Source organism: Diabrotica undecimpunctata, chromosome 6, assembly GCF_040954645.1.
Source record: "Diabrotica undecimpunctata isolate CICGRU chromosome 6, icDiaUnde3, whole genome shotgun sequence".
Taxonomy (NCBI): Eukaryota; Metazoa; Arthropoda; class Insecta; order Coleoptera; family Chrysomelidae; genus Diabrotica; species Diabrotica undecimpunctata.
This window is the reverse complement of record NC_092808.1, coordinates 141103175-141112480: the sequence shown is the minus strand read 5'-3', so window position 1 is coordinate 141112480 and position 9306 is coordinate 141103175.

Here is a 9306-nt window from a genome sequence, read left to right as displayed (position 1 = left end):
TTTGTAATTTAAATAAAATTATTGGCTATATTTTCACCGAACTAAATTCAATTGCTATTCCATTTAAATTTATTATGCTGTTTAACCTATTCACGGAAATCACATGTATTAAATTCTTCAATCACTATATAATAATAATAATAATAATAATAGCGTTTATTGTCCAACAGAATCCATTTATAGGACAAAATACAATACTAAAGTTAAATGATATATTAATAATTCATAAGTACTAACTAAGTAACACATTTTTCGAGTATTTTACCTTAACATAAAGAAACTACTCAATCACCTAGGTAGATCTCAGCCATCCTAGTAAGCTCCTTAAACTGCAGTGAAATATATCGCAGTAAGCGTTTAAGGAATTATAATAGTTGCACATGAGAAATAAAGGAGAATTTAACATAAGATTAGTTCTAGCTTGTGTATTTGTGAACGTAATCGAATTTTTCACTGGATAAGATGGAACGTTAAAATTTATTTGTCGAAGAATATCAGGGCAGTCAATGAGATTATGTAGTAGCTTGTACAGGAATATTAGAGAAGCATTAATTCGCCTAGATTCTAATGATACTACGTCCAAACCGCTACACAACTCACTATTGCTGATGCCCCGCTTGGGATATATGCCGTTAATTTAGAAAGACAAAAATTTTAAAAATTTACGCTGCACCTGCTCTCTAAGTTGGATATGTACATCATAAAAAGGTGACCAAATGACAGAGGCATATTCCAGTTTACAGCGTACAAAAGTGTAATAAAGTAATTTAATTGCCTTGGTATTAGTGAGATTTCGACTATTTCTAATTATGAATCCATAAGATTTAAATGCTTCTTTAACCTTTAAATTTACATGTTCAACAAAGGTGAGTTTATAATCAAATGTAACTCCAAGGTCTTTAATTTTATTTAAACGTTCAAGTTCATTGCCGTTGATAATATTAGGATGGTATAAATTAGACTGTTTCCTAGAATAACTAACTACTTTGCACTTATTGGCATTAAGATTTAAATGATTTGCATTACACCATTCATGTACACGATTCAGTTCATTCTGCAAAAAATGACAATCATTAAGGTCGCTTATCAATGAATAAATCTGTAAATCATCGGCATAACATAAACATGGTGCAGAAATTGATTCACACAGATCGTTAATAAATAACAAGAACAATAATGGACCTAGATTAGAACCTTGTGGAACCCCTGAAGAAGCTAGGTACTTTTCCGATTTGTAACCATTATAAGCAACAAACTGCGTTCTATTTGACAAGTAAGACCGCATAAAAGTCACGGCATCCTCAGAAAGACCAAAGAGACACAATTTAGAAAGTAATACGCCGTGGTGAATTCTGTCGAACGCCTTCGTAAAGTCAGTATATATGACATCAACTTGACTTCTATTATCTAGGGCCGCTGAGATATATTGTGTGACCATTAATAAGTTTGTCACAGTGGACCGGTTGGAGACAAAACCATGTTGATATTGAGACAGCTGATTACGAGTGCGTGAGTAAATACGATTATACAAAACTATTTCAAAGACTTTCGATAGATTGCAAATAATGGAAATTGGTCTGTAGTTTTCTACCTGACCCTTTTCACCAGTTTTGAATATTGGGCACACTTTTGACTCCTTCCAGAGACTCGGATATTCCTTGTTAAGAAGACATAAATAAAAAATTTTTAATAGTGACACAGTTAAGGCACCTATGCAATCCTTAACCAAAAAGGATGGAATATTATCAGGTCCACACGTCATTTTGTCTTTCAATTTCTTACTAGCCAAAATTATCTCAGACTCTAAAATAGGATAAAAATTTAAGTAATCTGCGTTAATTGAGGAAGAGTTGGCCTTGAAATTAATATCTGATGACAGAAAAACACTCTTGAAAAATTCTGCAAACATATTCACAATATTTTGTGGGTCGGAGGTAGTAATGTCATTATTTTTCATCACACCAGGAATTCTTGAAATATTATTTTTCGAATTTACGTACGACCAAAACTTCTTGGGGCTGATGGATAAAGCAATTTGGATATTCTTGACATATACATTGTAGGCCAAACTGATTTTTGATTTGACAAGATGTCCTAACCGTTAAAACTCAAGCAAATCACACTGATTTTTGAATCGTTTAAACTTTTGTCTAAACTTTGCTTTTAATTTGATGTTGTGAATGATATCACCATCGAACCAGGGTGGGTATTTATGGCTAAAGTTTTTGTAAACTGGAATATACTTATTAAATACAGAAAAAATCTTATCATAAAAGTTATTTAAAGTTTCATTAACGTCATTAGAAGTATCCAGAGAGTTCCAATCCGTTTCATACAGTTCTCGATTTAAAGCAGGAAAATTTGCTTTTTTAAAGTTGTAAGTTAATTGCTCCCAACCATACCTAAATTTAGGCTCTTTTACAAATATATCCGTAAATGTTATTAGAAGAGCTGGGTGATGAGTCTTCATAGACCAAAGGTGAGTCATCATGCTTCACTTCACAACTAAAATGCGATAAGACCAAATCTAGCAGTCTACCCAAGTGATTAACAACATTGTTAAATTGTCTAAGGCCAGCAGAGCCTGCAAAACTTAAAACTACAGAAGTTTTAAAATTAGACATATCATTATAATGTGGGTGCTTTGTGGATTTTTGGCAATTAAATCAGCAATACTTCTTCTTCTTCTTCTAATGGCGCTACAACCCTTTGTGAGTCTTAGCCTGCTTAACAATGTCCTTCCATTCTGCCCTGTTGGATACTTTCCTTCGCCACTGCCTAGTATTCATGGTTTTAAGATCCCTCTCTACGTCCTCTATCTATCTTTTACGGGACCTTTCTCTTGTTCTGTTTCCTTTGGGCTTCCATCTCTGGACTACTTTTACAGCTTCATTATCTGGCATTCTTTCTAGGTGACCAAGCCAGTTTAGTCTTTGTGACTTTACAAATCTAACAATATCTGCGTTTTGCATTAGTTTGTCACCTCGGGGGAACAAATAAGGGTCTAACCACCTTCTGTTATCTTCGGGTGCTCTGTAGAGGGCTTCGAATATCGCAGTCGAGAGCTCCTCTACCCAAGTCCATTTACTGGGTATGGACTTGTAAATATTTATCTTCTGATGGCTTGTCTTGAAAAAGACAAGATATTTCTTACATGACAAAGGTACACCAAGTCGAAATAAAGCATCAGGTCGTGGTCTTCTGAAGGCTTGTCTTGAAAAAGACAAGATATTTTTTACATGAGAAAAATATAGGTCGAAATAAAACATCAGATTGTAGTTGAATAATATCTCAGCCACAGAGTATAATTGGAACAGCAGGAAGTAGCTCCCCAAGAGCACTAAGCTCTCGGAGGGCCAGTGAGGGACTGACCTAGCTGACCTGAAAATCGCCAATATTTATATGCGCTGTTCGAGCGATAAATAGGGATTTCCAGGTCAAGAGCCAATGGGAAAATTCGAGGCGGGGCGATCGAAATGCGTACTAGTCCACAGACTATGGCATTCGATGACAAGTTCATCGAGCTCGTGGTTCATTTTAATTCTCCACGAACCATCACTGCATTGGGTTGGTCCAAATATCTTCCTTAGTATTTTGCGCTCAAATATTCTCAGTTGATTTTCATCAGTGGTTGAGAGGATCCACGTTTTACATCCATATGTGACCACTGGTCTAATTACTGTTTTGTAGATTCTAAGCTTAGACTCACTATTCAGTAACTTACATTTCATTAAGACTTTCTATGCATAAAAGCACTTATTACCGCTTAGAATCCGTAATGGCAAGTTTTCGTTATTTTTAGCAAATCGTCTTGCCATCGTGTAGATCGTTTTCCCTGATTCATTTATCTACTGTAGGTCTTCATTCGGTTAATTTGCGTATCTACCTCTCATGCTTCATCCTTCGCACGTTGCCAGTTCATCTCCATTTCAATGTCTTTTTGTTTTATTTAGTTGCCGAGTATGACACTAGGCCAGAAGATCCCAGAGTAGTGATACCGTTTTCCGGCTAAAACTTTAAACACTGTTCCAGAATAGTGGACTCAACAAAAAAACTAAAATCCGTCACCTTAAAAGAAGAATAACTGTATTATATTAAAGAAAATTTACAATTACCCATTCCTATCACCATAAATCAGAAAAAAAAATTTAAGAACTGCCTATTACCAAAAAAAAAAACAAAACAAGGAAAATATTTCCGCGAATCCTTAAACTAATTTTGATATTTAACGGGTTTTTGGCTCTCGAGAAAAAAGAAACAAGATTTTAGGTAACTGGTTTAATCCCCTTCTGTATCCTCCTGCTCCTTCTACTTTATCGCCCCAGACATCAGACAGTGCACTTCTCTTCATTCTGTCTCTCCTCTCATCATTATGTTTACGTTCCATTCATCTAGCCTGAAACCCGTTTGCCTCTCGAAGTCCTCTCTTTCATTTGTTCACCTCTGGTAATTAAAAATGTGGTCGGGAGCGTCCAACATCTCCTTCGTCTACCTTGCCATTCCGCTATCATTCGCCCATTCCCTCTGCCACTCCTTTATCGTTCTCTCTCTTTCTTCCACGTCTATATTTCCATCCATCCTTTTCGCATACGCCCTAATTTTCAGCAACTTTTCCACGGTCAAATTTTTTATTTTCAGAGCCATCCGTTATGCCTTTTATTTGCATCTTTACTTTATCACGTAGTTAATAATCGTCCTGTAGAATTTCACATAATATTTTCCAGGTCTGTAGAATATCATTACTTACAGTTTTTCTGGTAAACTTTTTTGAAAATTTTGTACCATAATGGAGTTGTCAACCAAAGTCGCACTAAAAACTCCCCCTGTATAATATGATCAAATCTTACGTAATGTGCTTCATAATTAATTCTTAACTAAGAAAATATTTTAAAATTCCTACAAAAATTGTATTATTTTATTTGTAGTAAATAAAAACCACTGCTTTTTCTTTATTTGAAAATTAGTGTCACGCCAGTCCCCGTACCAATGTTTTCATAGTTTACTTTTATTTTGTGGTCAAATTGTTCATTGAAATATTGTAAAGCTTTATCAATATATTATTAACATGTTGACATATTATTTGTTGAAATGAATGGTTATTACAATATTATTTTTACAACTCAAATATTTCCAAAAGGAAAACAATTTTGTTAATGCAATGGTTATGTCGGAACTATTGCAAACATTATTTAAACAAAATAAAACAACTCGATAACTATTATAACCAATAATTGTGAGTTTAGAAATAAATAAAATGGAAAAAGTTATCTAGAAAATGTTAGATATGAAAAAAAATATAATCACGTAAAATTTAGTGATTTAGTGATTTTAGTGACTAAAAAACGGGTGTGGCAGTCCAGTGGGACTGCCGGTGGAAGTTACACTTCTATACACACATTCGCCGTTACAAATTTATTTGGGAGTCAATCTGCACAATCATTACATATGTAATTCTATAGGTAAGACATAGCAGAAAGAGAAATATAATTAATAACAACTTACTAACTATAAAGGATTGAATTAATATTTTGATGAAAATGTATATTTTTATTTTCATATGTGTATGAAAGGAGTTGAATGCAAAAATTTTTTTACACATACTCTGCAGTAAAATCATTGTTTATTTTGTTATTAATATAATAATACAATACAAATTAAACTGCAATATTCATAAGTATTTAAAAATAATACAATAATAGACATAAAAAAATACACTACAATACAGTGCAACATAATTCCATATAATAATACAATACAAATTAAAATGCAATATCCATAAATATTTAAAAATGACAATAATGTAATAATATTAATAAAAAAGTCCTCCCCGACTGGGAATCGAACCCCGGTCTCCCGCGTGACAGGCGGGGATACTGACTACTATACTACCGAGGACACGACACAAAGATATTTCAAAATTGACAGTTCTGGATCATACAGTGATTTATTGAGATTATTATTTTGAAATACAAAAGACTAATATAATTATGAACATTTAATAAATAATACAAAACATATCACATAAATAATAATATTAATAAATATTTTTTATATGTATAATAATATAGGTATATATATCTTTATATGATATATATAATATTAAATTATATATACAAAAGGAACATTTTTATATTCGAGAGAGGAAGAAAGAGAAAATGTATCTTCTGTATCTCTCTTACTCATTATCTTACATATGTTGGTGTATATGGTTTCACAGATTCACTCCCATACAAATTTCCAACGTGGAGCGCGCGTATAGAAGTATAACTTCAAAAATATTATAACATATTAATACGTGGAGTAGCCGAACATATAATACGATGTTATACTAAAAATAATTAATCTCAGGGTTTTTAGAGTTTATTTTAGAATGAAAATTACTATGATTTGATAGAGCTGTATAATCGTGTTTCTTTTACAAAAAGCTAAACGTTAACTTACTAAATATAATGCGAATACTATCTTTTTGTATTCTATTTACATCTGTAAAACTAAAATATATACAAAATGGTCTGACCACACACACTCAGGTCATTGGTCCATTTAACATGACTCTCGAGATGCCTTATGTTGAAAATCATAATATTAAGGCTCGGCCTCCAGAGGCACAGCGTCAGGGGTTGGTTTGTTACAGTTTTTCGACTGGCCTCGAACTCGTTAGAGGAGGGGCCATCAGAAGATCTGGTTTTCTTTCTGGGGCGTACTCGTCATTGTCTTGGCACAACAGGCGTTGGAACTTCAACGTCATTGAGGGCAGGACACCAAGGGCAGTAAGGGTCTCAACTTCAAAAAGCTCATAACTGACGATACCACTCGCTTTATCCTATATTGGCCATCTCTCTTCGGGTAGAATTTAGCTAACCTTTCGACTTTTTACTAGGAGCAGTTGTTTTGTTCCATACTAAATCTCCATTGAATCGACTGAATTCCTTTAAACGTCGATTAGTATATTTATATTTCACTTTTTCGCGATCAAATACGCACTTTTTTCGATTTAAGTTATTAAAACCACGGCAAAAACGGTGTTATAAGTCTTTGACAATTCAATGGGACTCTTTTTAGTCCAAAAGACATCCGTACCGTACCGGTAAATCCCGAACGGTGACACAAACGCAGTTTTGTTACGGTCAGCTTGCGCGACGTTAACCTGATTAACTTTAACGCGCCCATATACGCGCGTTCAACACTACCCCTAAGGAACATGTGTGTACCATTGTACAGTGGGACAGTAACACTTCGTTATAAAGTGGTACCTATCTGATCTCCAGGCTTTTCCTCCACCCCTCTTCAACTTTGGCATACGATAGGCAAACATGCATGTACAATTCTCTACGCGCCTTAATATATAGAGCAGACGCACAGCAGCTGCAACGCCTGCTCTATTATAAGCGCTTCACTAACAATTAAAAACAATGTTTTAAAAAATAAGCTTAAAATATTCATTGGAAACTGATAAAACAAGATTTAAAAAAAAGAAGTAAATTCAACATTTCAACAACATTCAAAACAACAAACACATTAAGATCTATTTTATCTAAAACTAAACCTGAACAATAAACAAGAAAGAACAATGAATTGTATTTATAAAATACCTTGTGAATGCGATCAGTTTCATTTAGGTGAAACATCAGGGCCATTAAATGTTAGAATAAGTGAACATCAATCTTATATTAAAAATACAGAATTTGATAGATCTCAAATATGTAAACACGCATGGGAAAATGAACATAGGGGTCAATGGAACGATCTTAGTCGAAAGAGTATAGTCCTAAAAGAAACAGATGCTAAAAAGAGAAAAATCAAAGAAGCGACTGTAGTTATTCTCAATGAGACCAATTGTGTCGCAAACTCTAAAACATACATCTAAAATCAGAATTATTATTGAGAGTAAACTAAATACAAGACCAAATATTTACAGTGTCGGAATAATATTATGAGGTTTTTTCCGGGTTTTTTCCCATAATTTACTATGAAATCACTAACAGAAGAATTTTACTGTAATCATGGCATGTGGTTGTCTTTTTAAATATGAATCACATGCTCTGATGTTTTTTTTTGTCAGATATTCTCAAGTTAAAGTTAATTTTCTGTAATGAAGTATCTTACAATAAAGTCGTCCCAGGAACGCAACTCAGCAATATCGGCAATATCATTTTAAAGTCGTCTACTTTAAAATGTACAATGTATGTCTGAATTATCAATATAAATGAGTCAGATAAAATTAAATTATTAGAAGAATTTTTCACAAAGCAACAAAAACCAAAATTTGTTTAATTTATTAAGGTTTGTATTTTGATAACGATTTCCAAAGTGGAAATTAAAACGTCAATAAATTTATTTTAAATTTCAATTGTCTTTTATTCCCATTAAAATAGTAATTACTTAAAGATGCCACAAAAAAATAGCTTCAGAACAATAACAAGATTTAAACTTGAATTTAGGCACGAGGTAGTTTTGAAGAAAGTGGAGAAAGAATGATAAAAAAACATTCAAAACAATATACACGGGATGTGTGATAGCAATATATACCTGGGAATGCACATCCCACCTCACGCACACTTTTTAGTATTTAAGTAAACATATACACGAGGTGTGTGAGAACACTATACACTTAAGAATGCACACCCCATAGTAAAGGATAAAAAAAACGCCTTCAGTCATCGCACTAAATTTTCTGTACAAGTTTGACCAAATACCGATGCTTTCACTTAAACTAAAAAAATATTAAAGGCCCATCAGACCTTCTACACAGCCGCTTAGGCGTAGGCCCCTATGGCAGGTCACATTGAGGCCATATCACGTAACCTGAGCAGCAAGACCATGTTTGACAAACAGGGATGTCCAGTCGACGATGAGAACAAAATTTATTTTGCCAAATCGGCGGCTGAGTGACCGCGCACACACAAAGTTCGGATAGAGAGTCATCAACTTAGGTGGGTGGCTCTCTGTTCAAAACACAGATCTCTTTTAGGGACTCAAGTCCCGAAGTCATGTTATAGTAACTTCTGTAGAGTCAGTATTGTAAATAGAGAGGAAAGCCGATATGTGTGCTACCCTTACAGATAGGTGGCCTAACCACAGTCATAAGAAACAGAGGGTGTTCAATCACCCAGGACACCTACTTAGAGTAACTTTCAAGATACTAAGCCTCCCCACGTAAGTCACACGTTGGGGAGGGGTGGAGGAAAAACCTGGGGGTCAAATAGGTACCACTTTATGGTGAGGTGAGACCGCTTTGATCTTCAGATATGTGGGTGCCTCTGTACACATGTTCCTAGGGACAGGATTGATCACTGTGACAGGTGT